The sequence below is a fragment of the Ursus arctos genome, unplaced genomic scaffold (assembly GCF_023065955.2).
Source record: "Ursus arctos isolate Adak ecotype North America unplaced genomic scaffold, UrsArc2.0 scaffold_21, whole genome shotgun sequence".
Classification (NCBI taxonomy): Eukaryota; Metazoa; Chordata; class Mammalia; order Carnivora; family Ursidae; genus Ursus; species Ursus arctos.
Genome location: NW_026622886.1, coordinates 51,483,601 through 51,500,667, shown reverse-complemented (window position 1 = coordinate 51,500,667; position 17,067 = coordinate 51,483,601). Strand labels below are relative to the sequence as shown.

The following is a 17,067-nucleotide window of genomic DNA, read 5'->3' as shown; positions in this document are numbered from 1 at the left end:
TAATGACTGAGCCACCCAGGCGCCCCCAGATGTTATTTGTAAAAAGACTATCAAAGCAACTACATTGCAGGCATTTGCTAGCCATTTGGATTAATAGAAGAGACCATCTCCACCTTACAAGATTTCAAGCAACAGATTAAAAAGGTAGACATCTAGATATGGAATTAATCTTTCAGAAATCCATATACCTGGGGCCGTATGAATATAAACTATGGGATTGCTCACAACATTTGCAGTAATGCAGTAAGAATTCCAAGTAAGAATAAGAAATGTAATTAAATGGATATTCTGGGCAAACAGAATAATGATTGCAATTAACACAGTTGTGAAAGGGGGAGAAGTGAATGGTGAATTGAATGGGAAGCAACAGAAAGCAACAAGTAGCCCTTCTCTTTTCTGCTTTCCATGAGAAGCTAATTTTATTGATTCAATTTATTATGCACAGAAGAAATTATGCTATAAAACCAATACTCACGTTCCTCATGTGAACATTATATATTTTTTTCTTTTTCTTAATAGTAGCACTAGGGTTTATTAAGGTGTGCCTTAGTACAGGTGCTGGGGCTTGACCTTGAGTGCTTTTGATGTATAAAGCCCAGACCTTCTGCCAATTCTTCTTGAGCAATGACACCAGGAAACTGACAGCTAAGTGGACGTTGTACACAAGCTCATCGTCTGCCATCTTCATGCGCCAACCACCACTGCCAAACATAACGCCTTCTTCATCTGGAATTGGATGGTGGACTTCACTTCATCCACTTTGGCCCCCAGTTCTCTTGTGGGTCAGCATGGAAGGGAACTTGCCAGCCTTACTCAGGCCTGGACCCAAACCTTGTGGGATCTGCTTGATCAGAGATTCTGAAGCCAAAAAGCATCACACTTCTTGAACAGCTTCTTGATGAAATTTTTTTTCTTGTTGAGTTTCTTCTATGTCTCAGTATCCATGTGGGGAGTATCCACGACGTTGACCTCCTCAGAGTGCTGCTGGTCCCCCAAAACTTGGGGCAGGGAGTGGACTGAAGCCTGATGGTGCCCGAGAAGCACTTGTCCTTCTGAGGGTGGTAGTTCTTCAAGCTGACCTGCAGCTCCACCGTCTCCAAAACCTTCCGGCGCTGGCATTGGTTCCCCTGCAGGAGTTCCCACACCACCAGTGCAGGGTGTCACTTGGAGACTTTGCTGCTCATGGTGCCTCAGGCCACAATAACCAGATGAAAGAGCAATACTATATGTTTTAGACTGTGTTAAACATTTTACCTACCCCCCCCCAAGATAGTAACAATCCCTTTAAGTGGGTATGCTTTTCTCCTCCTTTTAAAGAATGAGACAGGCATAGGAAACAAATGATGTCTATATGGCCAGTATACATTGGAACAGTGATTCAGATCAAAGCTATGCCCCCTCCCCATGAAACCATTGTACCAATTACTGGGGGAGGTGAGAAATCTTGCAATACAAGCATATACGAGGAAATCTTAGAATTTCAGAATAGGATGTTATTTATTTCACAAATACTTTCTTTCACAAGAGTCCTAACTAAGCCCATCTAAACTGCCAGACTTGGCTTATGGGGACTTCTCTCAAAATAACATAGCTCAGAAAATTAAAAATTCAGAAGACAATGGCTCCTTTGCAATTAAACTTAAATCCTTAACTTAAATGCCGAAAATCACTTTCATTAAAGAAACCCAGAATCCCGAACTCTTCCACTGGTAATCTCAGATGTGACATATACCTGTATGATAATATCATCTCTCATCGGCAAGAGTCTCTGTCATTTTTGGATTGAGCACTGAGTTACCCACAACAACTGCAGGCATAACCATAGAATATGGTTTGGCAATTGATTCTCTCACTTACAGATATTACTTAGTCATTTTCCATCAGTATGATACCAGTCACAGTAAACCTTTGTATTCTTAAATAATCAGAGCTTTTTGGTGTTTATCAGGCCCTACCTCTCTCTCTGATGGTAGATCAATGCTAAAGTCTTCAAACTCAGATTGCCCTTTTTGGTCCATCTATACAATCGGATGTGTATTGCTACAGTTTACGGTCATATAGGATCACATGAGCCTCATGGTACAGTATGCTTATCAATGTGATTAGAAGTTTTCACAATATACTGGAATTTCATATTTCTTGACTATATTAACAGATTATGAGCATTTTGCGAGCAAAGGGAATACTTTGTTCATTATTGCCTACCAAAGGACTTATTATAGTGCAGTCATTTACTAAAATATTTGTTAAATTAATCAACAAAAGATGAAGGTCTCATAATGCCTATTCCTATCTAAACTATTATTATCCCCTGCCTTGAAATTATCATTGCTCTGCTCTGGTATCTTATTTGAATAAGTTTCTATGACTGGGTTTTCTAGGACCCCTTGTTTTTCAGAAGCATAGGCAGAAATTGCTATAACCCTTCAACAATAGCAGCACCTCTTAAACTCCTTATTCAACAGACAGAAACTCTCCTTTCTAGGTCTACCTCCCAGGATCTCCACTGTGGAAACATACAGGGCAAAATTCTTTTTTTTTTAATTAAAGATTTTATTTATTTATTTGACAGAGATAGAGACAGCCAGCGAGAGAGGGAACACAAGCAGGGGGAGTGGGAGAGGAAGAAGCAGGCTCATAGTGGAGGAGCCTGATGTGGGGCTCGATCCCATAATGCTGGGATCACGCCCTGAGCTGAAGGCAGATGCTTAACCACTCTGCCACCCAGGCACCCCCAAAATTCTATCTTTTAATCATTAATAAACCAGTCTGATCATACAATTAGACTCCCATGGGTATCACACTTTTAATGTTTTCTTAACTTGAGATGTTTTCATACAGACAATACTTAAAAATCATAATGGGACTCAACATTATTTACTTAGCACATATCAATGGTTTTCTTGATACAGATCCCTTCAGGTCTCAGAAGCAGCTCATATACTCCATCGTTCATTCTGTTAAATCCCCAGAAACACATTTCCATTTGTGCAACCTTGGAAAAATTAGCTAAACTCTCAATAAGTCACTTACTGATATAGAAATTAAGGAGAATAATAGGAATTTCCTCAGGGGGTAGTTGTAAATATTTATTTAAACAAGGTTAACAAACATGCCTCACACTTTTGAGGGCTTAATAAATTAAAACTATTATAATTATCTTAAATAATGTCAGTTTTAATTCAATGTCATACAGCCAGCCACATGCAATTTACTCATAAATAATTTGGTTTTATGCATCACAACAATGTCTATAGGACAACTGTCCTTGCATATGGTACGTTATGTGGTATTCCCTCATCTATAAATTGTGAATGACAATAATGTTTACTTGATTTTTTGATGTGAATAATTTAGACTACTCTTTTGCATATCACTACTCTACTAGTGTTTTATTGTGAACTTTGCATCCTCCAAATTCCATCAAACATGTCTATTTATATGCAAGGGCTTCAAAGGCTGCATTTTCAGTTGTCCTTGAAGCTAAGATTCTAAATGTAATTTTAGTTCTGCCAAACAGATACATTCATAAAAGATACAAACTTCAAACACTGTTATCGTTTTAAGCATCTATATTACTGGTGTGGATCATAGCAGGTTCAAATGACCCTAAATTTTGTAACAATAACACTAGGTTCCTGAGGAGGAGTTCTCATGGGGACTTAATTTTGTGAAGCAGCTTTGAGATCATTCCAAGAAGCTCATCCTAAAATCTGCCTTCAGGGATGCCTGGGTGGCTCAGTTATTTAAGCATCTGCTCAGGTCATGATCCCACAGTCCTGGATTGTTTCCCTTCCTGCATCTTTTTCCTTGCTCAGTGGGGAACTTGCTTCCCCCTAGGCTTGTGGCTTCCCCTGCTTGTGCTCTCTTTCTTTCTCGGACAAATAAATAATATATTTTTTAAAAAAATCTGCCTTCAGCTCTCTTGATAATTCCTTGAACCATACATTACTTGATACTAAATAGATTTATTTTTAATTAGCTACCATAAATCCTGCTCTCTGCACCTGCAGTTGATATACAGAGAACAGATCTCAGTAACGGACTCTCAAAGCAGTAAGAATCTGGAACCAATTAATCTGGTTTGGTCTGAAATCAGCAATGATTCCATTAGACAATGAAACACTGTTAGTCTACATGGACACATTTATAAAACAGAGTTATCTAGAATTAAATGCCTTCTGAAAGCAAGGTTGAGTAAAACTGAACAATGAATACAAGGCTTATGTAGGGCCTGGCTGTTTCCAAATGCATTATACAGATTAAACAAAGAAAATGTAACTTGAAAGTTTCAATTATCTTGTAACTGAAGAGACGACATAGCCAATATTAAATCTCTATCCTATGGGTTCCTTAATTATCAAGCTGATTTAATTCACAACCTCTTCACATGTCTTATGTGAATGCTAAAACCCTGACTGGGGAAAAAATAGGAACTGATCATTGGAATAAAGGCATCTCTGTGGATTCAGACAACTTGGTACCTGAATGTGAAAGCACCACCTAGACTCCCTTGCCAACAGAAGAAACCATCTTTATCTTGTTCTGCTTCATGAAACTGACCATGCGTCATTTAGAACCTCTATAGTTAACCACACGTGAAGGAATTAGTTTTAAATTTTTCCTTATGTGTATAGTCACCATTCCTAGACTATTTTCTGACCTATAATATGTATCAGAATCTAGCCTTACCAGGAGATGGTAAGCAAGTACAAACTCAAGAAAAGGCATAATTACATTGAAAAATTTTACCTGTTTTTGATAATTTATCTTAACATAAATATGGGAACTTATGTTTGGATGGATTCTCATGGCACATGTCCAGGAGAGAAGAAACATAATTTTACATTCTGCTGAATTTATTGAAATGAGTGCATCTATCAGAAATTCTGGGTTTGCTAAGCCACCTCGAATAGATAAATTTCCAGTGGATTCAAAGGTGATTACCAAACTGATGATCGCAAGTCAACTTATAACAAAGAAGCTGAAATACCATAAATTCCTTAATATAAAGTTTACAATCAATAGATTGATGATACAGTTTGGAAAGCATTCAGCATGTTTAAGCTATTCATTGGCCTCCAAATTCTATTCCCCAAGATACCAAGAGTTGAAACAAATACAATAATTTTCTCTTTTTTAAAAAACTGAGGAAAGGAGCACCTGGGTGGCTCAGTCAGTTGAGCATCTGAATCTTGATTTCAGCTCTGGTCATGATCTCAGGATTGTGAGATCGAGCCCCGTGTCGGGCTACACACACAGAGGGAGTCTGCTTGAGGATTCTCTTTCTCTCCCTCTGCCACTCCCCTGCTCGTGCTCTCTCTCTTCCTCTCTAAAATAAATACAATCTTAAAAAAAAAACCGAGGAAAAATGGAAGAGGAGATAATGACTAACGTGGGAGGTACTACTAGTGAAGGATCTATTGAGCGTCCCCACTAATGTCTCCCTTAAGTCTTCAAATGATGAAAGCGTGTTCTTATATGACATCCAAGCATGTCTAGATTGGCAATAAAAATGATAATTGACAAAAATTGACCTCACTATGGGAGATTCATCATGAAAATCTAGGACAGAAATAAATGGCTAGCCCCCTGAGATAATTGAATTTGTTATTTAATAACAACAACAGCAGCAACCACAATAATCATAATGTCTTATTATGAAAGCCTGACTTGAATTATGATGAATCAAGCAGAAAGTGTTCTGTTACAGTTTAAGAAAGACCCTGCAGTTTCACAACATACATATAATGAATTTCATGGTCAATTTACAATGGCTAGTTACCAGAGGAAGAAAAAACTGAACCTGGTTGACAGATAATTCTGCATAATATAATATAATTGCAATAAATAATCTACTGATTAAATGAATCCCATTCAGGAATAGCCCTAAATCATAGTTAGGATAGGATGTTTTTTCTGGTAGAATAAATTCAAGTGGTATATCTCATTGTCCTTGTTTCCAAGAGCTTACAGCTAGTCACATGTAAGATTTTATACTGTTTCATGAACAGTAGTTAATGATATGTTGGGTAGCAAGAGGCTTAGAAAGAAATATTGGAATATCACTAACAAAGAGAGTTAGGAAATAGTAGTTGAATGAGACTCTCATAATGGAACCAGAATATTTAGGTGTTTGGGTGCCATGTGACTTTCAACAAATACTCATCTGAAAAGGAGATTTATAATAATCAAGAGGAAAAGATGATCCATTTTATGAAAGCCATTCACTTTTCTTGAACCATTTACTTCAATATTTAATTACTGAGTTAATGAAAAATACAGCCATGAAGGCAATGATTAAATTTTATGTATAAGTTCCTTCGATGTCAAACCTGCCAAGATCACAGTTGAACTTTTGATATAGCTCGTATGCTAGAGGAACAACTAGCCACCTGACAGAAAATTGATAAGTTTACACCCCTGTCTTCATTGGTGCTACAATTTGTACTCACTGGAAGAACAACTTTTTCTGAATAGGTGTCTGCTTTTGCTTCCCACAAGTGTTCTTCCCACAATCCCATCTGTAGGGTACTAATTATTTTAACCTGAGTCACAATGACCTAAATAAAATTGGTTCTGAAAATGAAACTTATTTGAGAGTAAAAGAAGTGAGGCAGCAACACTGATATATCTTACTAGGTACTGTATCATCCAGAAAGGACAAAAACGAAAGTAGCTGTGATGATAAATTTTGGTCATTCTTGAGAAACATGAGTATTTACCCAGTAACTGGGGTTGGTGGAAAATGTCTAGGTGCCAAGTATCCCATCCCCTTACTAGCATCACCATTTAAGTGGTAATTTAAAATGGAACATACATGAGAGATACAGCAAGCATTCATGTAGGCAAAACATTTGGTTTCTCAAAAAACATTTGGTTTCCTTCCTGACTGAAGGAAAAAAATATAATATATGCAAAATATGTAATAGGTAAAGGATATGTATTGAGAGTATATAAAGAAATCCCAAAATACAACAATAAGAAAACAAAATTTAAACAATGGATAAATATCCGAACACAGATGTTATCAAGGTTAATATACAAATGTCAAGTAAGCATAGTCAAGGATACTCAACTTCTTGGTCATCAGAAAAATTAATTAAAAACCCAAACTGCCTAGCTCAGTTTGTACAGCATGGGACTCTTGATCACAGGTCATAAGTTTGATCCCCACATTGCGTGTAGAGATAACTAAAATAAATAAATGAATGAGTGAATGAATGAATGAATGAATAAAACCCCAATGGGATACTGCTACGTATCTATCAGAATGAATAAAATAAAAGTTTTTTAAAGACAATATCAAGTACTTGAGGCAAAACCACAGAAACTTCCACAAATTGCTAATGTGATACAAAGCACTGCAGTCACTTTAGAAAGCCGTTTAATAGTCACTTATAATGTTAAACATACAATTTTTTAAAAGTCTATCCCTCTTCTAATTATTTTACTCAAGTGAAATGGTATCTCTCCACACAAAACATCTTTATTCATTACCAACATAAATTGGAGACCACCCACATGTTCTTCAGTATGTGAGTGAATACACTAACTGTGGGGTAGGCACCTAAAGGAACACTACTTGGACTAGACAGGAACCACATACTCATTTACCCATCAACATGGGTGAAACATTACTCCATTTTACTAAGTGAAAAAATCCCAATCCAAAGGCTGCACCTTCTATGGCTCTACTTGTGTGATGTTCTGGAATGGCAAATATCAGGACAGGAAATAAATCAGTTGTTGTCAAGGTTGAGAGAGACAAAGGGTTGACAAGCAAGGGACAATGTGAGGGATGTGAGATGATGTACCCATACTATGTGGTTCTGTGGGGTGGACACATGACTCCATGCAATATAAACACCTATATAGCAATAAACAACCCGTAGTGTATGAGCTTTCTAAATGCAAATTACAAATAATTATCCAGGATGTTGGTGGAACTCAAAAGGAACACATTCTGTGACAGGTCGTTCTCACCATTTTACAAAGAATGAACTCTGGACTGGAGGATTGTAATTGGAAGTATGAACTAATGTTCATTTTATATAAAGTGTTCTTCATTATTCATGGAGTCCTTATTTGCACATTTGCCTACTCTCCAGCATGTATTTGTAACCCCAAAATCAATCCAGGAGGCACTTTTGCAGCCAGTCCAGGACATGGGCAGAGCAGCAAAGACTTTGAGCTCCCCATCACACCTGTTCCCAGCTGAGGTTAAACAAGCTGATGTTCTGCCTTCTTGTTCAGCTCTCATACCTTAAACAAAGTCCTTTTCATGGCCTATATAATGCCACATTTTTCTGTTTAATTAGTAATTTCACTGCTTCTAATGGCCCCCAAAGCACAGTACTAAAGCACTTAGTGTCCTGAGAGCAAGAATGCTGTGATGTGACTTACAGAGAAAATACCTGTTGGGGGAATTTGGGCCACACATGAGTTATAGGCTATTGGCTTGATATTAACAAATCAACAACATAGTACATTAAGAAAAAGGAAGAAAACATTTGTTACTCTGTGAGGCCTCTCCTGAAAGTGCTAAATTAGCATCTTTACTGCATGATGAAGGTATGGAAGAGACGGAAAGCAGATACATTTGTAGATTCATGAGATGAAAGAGATTAAAAAAAAAAGGCATAATGACAGCATTGTTGGAAGTCTGACAGCCAAAGAAATTTATGGTCATGTTACCCATTGTTAGGACATGTTAAACTCTACAGAGCTAGCACTGTTGGCTCATGTTTTTCATGATTTTCGAAGACTGACCTGATGCACATTCTTGTGTTATCTTTGCAGGATTTAAACCCCTTTGAGTGCTCAGATACTAGACCAACTAAAGCCAGAGGAGCAATGATGCTGACCCTTGTCAGCCCTTGGGATTTCAATCAACAAAGTCACTTTAAGATGACTTTTGCCCCAAATCCATGCTGAATTTCCCATTGTGCAAGCTCCTGGATAAATATGTATACACCCTTAGTTTAAAATCTCCCCAGTTTGCTGTTCAAAGAGTCACTGCTTTAGGAAATACCCCAGGTGTTCCCTTTACTGATTGCAAGTAAAGCCCTTCCTTTCCTATTCTTTAACTTGCTTGTGTTTTTTTGGCTCAACATCCACCAAGAAGAAAACCCAGTTTCGGGTAACAAAACCACAATAATAATTCTGTAGCAAGATCACTATATAATGATAAAATTAGGAAAATATCATTTAAGACATATTTTTTTTTTCTGATTTGGGAAGAAGCCCTTAGGATGTGCTAAGAAGCATTGCTTTGTTTACAACAGAAGCAGGTGAGCCACACAAGCAGAAAGGAGTTTATTAATATGCCATCTGTAAATTTGACTCATCTTTTTTCACCTGTCTTTTGTTTATTTATAATTTTATGTATATTCATTTTATCCATTTTCATTTATTCATTTTTTCATTTCATTTTCAACATTATAAAATGAAGGCAAATACTAGATATTCATATTTTTAAACTGTGTATACTGGATAACTAGCTGATGAATAGCACCACTTCAATCACTGGGGGGAAAATATGGTCTCAGGTGTGAATTCAAAAGTAAACTAAGACTAAAATACAAACAAGTCTTATCATGAGTAAACTGATATGGTATGCCACAGGTTTAACACAATCTTCAATCTTTGATGGATTTGTCTTCAATGCATAACAGATTGTTATTTCTTTATTTCTTTATTTATTTATTTTTTTAAAAAGATTTTATTTATTTATTCGACAGAGATAGAGACAGCCAGCGAGAGAGGGAACACAAGCAGGGGGAGTGGGAGAGGAAGAAGCAGGCTCCCAGCAGAGGAGCCTGATGTGGGGCTCGATCCCACAACGCCGGGATCACGCCCTGAGCCGAAGGCAGACGCTTAACCGCTGTGCCACCCAGGCGCCCCTGTTATTTCTTTATTTAAAAGGTTATTCTTAATTTAATAGATTTATTACTTATATTCTGTCAATCTTTATACATGTTCTTACAATCTATTGTTGAAAATATTGATATAAAAGCAGATTCTGCTAAAAAGTTTGAAAGTAAATAAGTTGCTATGCTCACTGGAGATTTGTTATTGTTTAAAATTATTATTAGAGGTATCTGTTTGGGGGCATCTGGGTAGCTCAGTTGGTTAAGCCTCTGCCTTCAGCTCAGGTCATGGTCCCAAGGTCCTGAGATCCAGCCCCTCATTGGGCTTCCTGCTCAACAGGAATCCTACTTCTCTCTCTCTCTCTCCCTCTGCCCCTTCCCCTGCTTGTTCTCTCTTTCTCTCTCTCTCTCTGAATAAAATCTTAAAAAAAAAAAAAGAAGTGTCTGTTTGGGTCCTGTACTGCTTTGCATGGTGCCCTTCAAAATTCATGTCTACCTGGAACCTATAGATATGACCTTATCTGGAAATAGGGTCTTTGCAGAGATAACTGAAGGGGAGCAGAATAACACCCCAAAATATGCCTTTTTGGCATAGGATTATTTTGAGCTGGTTATTCTTAAAAAATAACAAAGGGAAAGGTCAGAAAACTGGGAAGTTACTTTTTTGTAAGACACATTTATTTAAGGAAGCTCCATTTGTAAGGGTGTCTCACTCTCTGTACTGGGAAGTGGAGGATGATCAAATCTCTAGAAACTCTTATCAAAGAAGAAGGTGGCAACTCAGATCTGCATGACAACCATACCCTCATTCACAGTGCTTTGCCTGATAACTTCCTATAACTGGCTGTCTCTCCACCCCACAACATCTTCCTTTGGCTTTAACTGAAGATATGATGTAAGGTGGTGGCCTTGGGCTATTTTGGGGTGTTACTCAGTTTTCCTGGATCTCTCCCATGTGTCCTGGAGGTATACATGCTATTAAACTTCTGCTTTTTTTTTTCTCCTATTAATCTGTCTTTTATTACAGCATGGTCTCAGCCAAGAATCTGAAAGAGTAGAGGGAAAATATCCTTCCACCCCCTACATAACCAAGTAAAGATGAGGTCATATACATTAAAGCAATTTTCCAGGTCTCTGGATCTGATAACAGTTTCCCCATAAAGTATAATTTTAAGTAATATTTTGGCCCACACATAAACATCATACAAATATTATGACAATGTTTGTATTGAAATATGAGCATATTTATGACACTATTCAAGTTCTTGACTTTTATCATGAATAGATTAATATACTTTGAGTTTAAAATAGCTGCTCTGCTTTAACAGTCCTTCAGTGTGCACTCAGTATTCCTTAGTCATATACCTTGAATAGCTTCATGTCTCCAAAAAAAAAAAAAAAAACCAGCAATATCTTAAAACCTTCTTCAGAAAGTGCCTAGCATTTTAAGATCATCAAATAATCCCAATTTCCATTGAATTTAAACTATTTATATGATTTACAGAACTCTGAGATTAAATAGCAACTAACTATAGGTCTCAAATGATGAATGTAAAGGGAATATTATAGATGTATTTCCAGATCAATACAGGGAGAAATAAAATGATGCATGGGATGAGGGATCTATTGCTTGTACTGGACATGAGAAAAGGAATCTGAGATTTCTAAAATAACGTAGAATTCTCACCCTTTGCTGTAAGAAGCGAAAATTATGCACACAGCTGTCTCTAGCATCTGTGTGCTCAGAACCTAAGCTTGAGCTCAACACATAATAAGCATCTAAAAAATAATTATTGAATGAATAAATGGTAATGATTCTAATCATGGTCAGGTTTTCTATGTCATCATTCAGTGGAAAGATATAAAACCTTAAAAACAAGCCTGATATCTCTTATGGTATAGTATGATAGAGACCTCAGCCTCAGTCTAAATCCTCACAGTGAATTCTTAATATTTTCCCTAAGATTGGAGAAAAACCCACTGTTCACAACTCAAATCTATTGCCACTTAGAAATTGCTAATCTCTTACTCTATTAAATTTGTAAAGTTCTGGATTATTATAAAAATTTACGTCCTTATATATATTTTTCTGCTCTGATTTCAGACCACTATCACCAAAATATTCTATTCTAAATTGTGTACTAATTTGGAGTACAGCTTAATGCTGGTGTCTTGAGAACACTAATCTTCATGGTACCTTTTGTTTATTCATTCAACTAATCCTCCTGAGTCCATTGTGAATGGAGCAGATAATATTATGGGTAGCCTGAATAACATGATTAAAATCGTATCATCTTGCCCACCAAACTTGGGAAGACATTATATTCGACTTCATTTCAACTATAACTTATTTCATTTCAAATATCAAGTTACACCTCTAAAAGTAGCAATAGGTAGGATAACTTGGGACCTCAGATCCTTAGAGAAATTTGGGTTGATGTATACCCTTTTTGAAAAATTGGAGAGGAGTTCTTGGAATTATTCTTTATTATCAATATTTTGAGTATTTGGTTACAAATATAAGATGGCAGAGAAGAAAGAGAGTGTAAAGACTTTTGAAAAATTTCAAAGTACTTGTGTTTAAACAAATTAAAGAAGCCATTAGAAATGACATTGTCTAAACCAGCCATATATACCATAAAAGTAAGTATGTCTTTAATGGTTTCAGGAATCTAATTTTGCTTTTATAGAGTAAATGTATGCTTTATACAAGTAATCTCAATTAGTCGCAATCTTATATATGAATAAATTTAAGCCACACAATTTATATGAAATATACAAATGAAGACATTTTAAAAACTGCTACAATTTAAGAGTTTCATGCAACATTTTTGTGCATTCATAAATATTTTGTGATTGTTAGGATTACATGATGATATTGTGTTCTTATCTAAATATCTTTTAATAATTATTTTTAATATAATCAATATTAGGGCACCCTGTAATCATTTTTGTATAAGATTCAAAATAATTTATTTCATGTGTCTTGACACTGAGCAGATCTACTTTATGTTTTAGTTTTGCACATTGTAAATTTTATAGAGTGAAGGTTATCATCCATCAGATAGAGGCAGAAGCCAAAAAAATGTGTATCTTAGGACCACAAAGAGGACAGATGATGGAAAGTAGGAATAATTCTGTTCCAGCAATTTTGTAGGTAAAGAATTTAATAAGTTCATTAATATATTAAGTTAATTGGCTAATTGTGAGTAAATATTATTTCTTCTGAAAGCTCTGAAACCTCTGAAAAATATAGAAAACAAGTGAGACATTACAGACTTAGCCAGGCTGTCTGGACAGTTAAGCATTTCTTAAAATGATCTTAGATAACAGCACTTCTAAAGCTTTTATGGAAAGTAAGAACTTCAAACAGGAAAAAATTAAACAAATCCTGTAAAGCATCAAGAGTTGCATTAAAGCCAAAAATAAAAAAGAAGAGTAATAAGAAATACTCTTTGCCTCCCAAAAGCTTACCTTGAATGTTGAACTATTCCTTTTGTCTCCCTCAAGAAAAGAATAGGCAATATTGTGGAAGTGTTAAATCATTTTAGAATTAAGTAAGATCTATAGTTTGCAAAAATAAAATTGAGACTTAAGTAAAAGTATTGCTTTATGTATCAGAGAGCAGACTCATGATAGGTAGAGAGTAAATACAAATATATTGAAGAATATATATATATATATATATATATATATATATATATATATATTTCTCTTTTAAGATTTGTTTATTTATTTTAGAGAGAGAGAGAGAGCATGGGGGGGAGGGCCAGAGGGAGAGGAAGAAAGTCGTAAGCAGACACCTCATTGTGCATTCCTCAAAACCCTGAGACCACGACCTGAGCCAAAACCAAGAGTCAGACACTCAACTGACTGGGCTACTCAGGCACCCCAAGAAGAATATATTTACAATCTTAGAAAAGACCATTATGACAGATTCATAATTAAAATTAAGATTATGGAAGAGACATTGGAATTAGATTGGGGCTACCCTCCCATCCATTAAATATTTCTGTATGCTGTTATCAGGTACACATTACTCTACCAGATGGGTAAATGGTCTCTGTAGATTGTAAAAGGTTGAATGGGAGAAGGAAACAGACATGTTTATTCAAAATAGAAATGTTAAAAATTATATGAAGAAGAAAGCAACCAAAAATACCTTCAAAATATGGCAATATGCTAGAGTAAGCTCTGAGCCTTAGATTTTCATCTCACAGATTTTGTTCTCTTTTTTCCCCTTGCTTTCAGGATTATATCAAAACATTCAAGAGACAGGGATTTATACTGAGATATGTGAGACTACATTGAAAGAAATACAGGAATAATTAATATATTACATAATAAATTTGTCAGTTTTGGTAAGTATTTTGTTTCTACAACCACAAAATCATTTCTCTCTAAAAACACAAGGCAGCAATGATTTTAAGTGTGTCTGTGTGTGTGTTTCTTTTCTGGTGTCATACCTTTCTTATTTTTTCATCTATTTTTCAGCTAAAATGAAGAATACCATCATAAAGAAGGAAAATAATGAGAAATCACACAGCAGTAACAGAGTTTATTCTTCTCGGGTTGACAGATGACCCACAGTTGCAGGTTGTACTTTCCATATTTCTTCTTGTTACCTACATGCTCAGTGTGACGGGGAACCTGATCATTATCACCCTCACCCTTTCGGATCCCCACTTGCAGACTCCAATGTATTTCTTCCTTCGAAACTTCTCATTCCTAGAAATATCATTCACATCTGTCTGCATTCCCAGATTCCTTGTCACTATCATGACGAAGGACAGAACCATTACCCACAATGGTTGTGTGACTCAGCTATTTTTCTTCATCTTCTTGGGGGTGACCGAATTTTACCTTCTGGCCGCCATGTCCTATGACCGCTACGTGGCCATCTGCAAAACTCTCCATTACATGACCATCATGAGCAGCAGAGCCTGCATCCTTCTTGTCTTTAGCTCATGGCTCGCAGGATTCCTGGTCATCTTTCCACCAGTAATCCTACTGCTTCAGTTGGATTTCTGTGCCTCCAATATAATTGATCATTTTATCTGTGACTCTTCTCCTATTCTACAGCTTTCTTGCACAAACACTCGCTTTCTAGAACTCATGGCATTTTTTTTAGCAGTGGTAACACTGATGGTCACCTTAACACTAGTTATTCTCTTTTATACATACATCATCTGGACAATTCTGAGAATTCCTTCCATGGTCAAAGGAAAAAAGCTTTTTCCACTTGTTCCTCCCACATGATAGTGGTCTCCCTCTCTTATGGCAGCTGCATCTTCATGTACATTAAGCCTTCCTCAAGGGAAAGAGTGACTTTAAACAAAGGAGTAGCTGTGCTCAATACCCCAGTCGCTCCTCTCTTGAATCCTTTCATATATACACTAAGAAACCAGCAGGTGAAGCAAGCCTTCAAAAACATGGTCCGGAGAATGGCCTTTTCTTCAAATAAATGAATGTGATTATGAAAAAGTAAACCCCTGAAAGCAAAGTTGAATGAAGAACTCTGCCTTTCTCTACATAAATTCTTTAAACACCTCAATTCTTTTTTCTGATATATATATATATATATATATATATATATATATATATATATATATATATATATAATCAATGTCTCTTTTCCTTATTAGCCTAAAAACCAGGTCCTAACTGGTTTTCTACATAGGAGACGGTCAATCTTATCCTGTGTAACTAAATTTCAGTTGTCAGTAATCTCCATTGTTTCTCACATCAAAGCAAACCTGCTTATACATTCATAGAAAAGATACAGGTTGCTATACTATAAGAAGCTATGAAAAACATATACAAATATGGAATGTATTTTATGTGAAATAAAAATATGTATCAACTAATATTTCTCAAATTTCTTCTTCCGCATCACCAAGAAAATATGTTTATAGATTTTATTTATTTATTTGTCAGAGAGAGAGAGAGAGCACAAGCAGGGGGAGCGGCAGGCAGAGGGAGAAGCAGGATCCCCACTGAGCAAGGAGCCGGATGCAGGGCTTGATCCCAGGACCCTGAGATCATGACCTGAATGGAAGGCAGACGCTTTACCAACTGAGCCACCCAGGCATCCCAAGAAAACATGTTTAAAATTAAAAGCATTATTAAAATGTCTCCATGAATTCATCAATAAAATGTAATTAAAACATGTTGAAAAATTAAATAGAAATTTAAGACAAAATCTGCTGTCAGACTTATCTTTGCCATTTGAATGAGGTTGTATCCATTTTGTATTAGGTTTTTTTAGAAAAAAATAGTTTCAGTGAAAGAGAAAAGATGAAATTTACCTTTTTCTTCCATTGATAATATATTCTAAAAAAATAGGTTAACTGAAGATTTCCCTATTTCTGACAAGCATATTTGAGAGGGAAAAGAGTGGTCTATAAAAGTAAATTAAGCTATCCTGATAGATTTCATATTTATCTTCAGACTGTTTCAACTTATATTAAGATGGTCTTTCCTACTGCCATGAAAAACAACAAGTTCAGAATCTAGAATGGTATGAGGTAGAGTCCAGAGAGTATCTTGGAAATGATGATACATGAGTTTCTTATGCCTCAGTTTTCCTTTATTAGCAAATCTACATACTGTCTTTATCTTTCCAGCGCCTTCTTCACAGCAGGTTCTACCTCTGTCACCCAAATCTAAGAAAATGACTCTTGCAGGTATCTGAGAATGTAAAAAATGTGCTCAAGCCTGGTTGCTATAGTTAATGAGCCCCTTGACTCCAATGTGTCACCAAGAAAATTGGTTGTCTTGAGACAGTAGTTGTGAATCTAACTCAATACAAGGTAAGTGGATTTGACTTTGGTTTCTTGATTTCCAGCTTGGCCTGGTATATAGGTTAATGTAAAGAGCTCTACATAGTTTGTAAGTCCAAGATAGAAATACCTTTTCTTATTTCTCATAAACAGACAAGAGTGTCCGTGAGCACTCACTTACTTTTTCCCATTGTCCTTTCGTGGAATGGGTTACATTTTCTTTAAACAGGTTTAACATAATACTACCACAAAATGAAAATCAAATGATAATTTTATTCAATTTAAATTCTTTATTGGGCAATTTGTACAGAAATGAAATTATATAGGTTTGCTTTTGTAAGAATGTAACATGTAAGCCCAAATGCAAAAGTAAAAGTAGGAGGGTATACAAACAACATGAAAATATTAAGTAA

General features: G+C 36.0%; 2 pseudogenes; one reads left to right on the top strand and one right to left on the bottom strand.

Moving 5' to 3' along the window:
• Positions 1 to 546: 546 nt before the first annotated feature.
• LOC125282669 (60S ribosomal protein L10a-like) lies at positions 547 to 1,184 on the bottom strand (annotated as a pseudogene).
• A 13,218-nt stretch (positions 1,185 to 14,402) lies between these two features.
• On the top strand, positions 14,403 to 15,340 carry LOC113255945 (olfactory receptor 6C75-like; annotated as a pseudogene).
• The last annotated feature ends 1,727 nt before the right edge of the window (positions 15,341 to 17,067 follow it).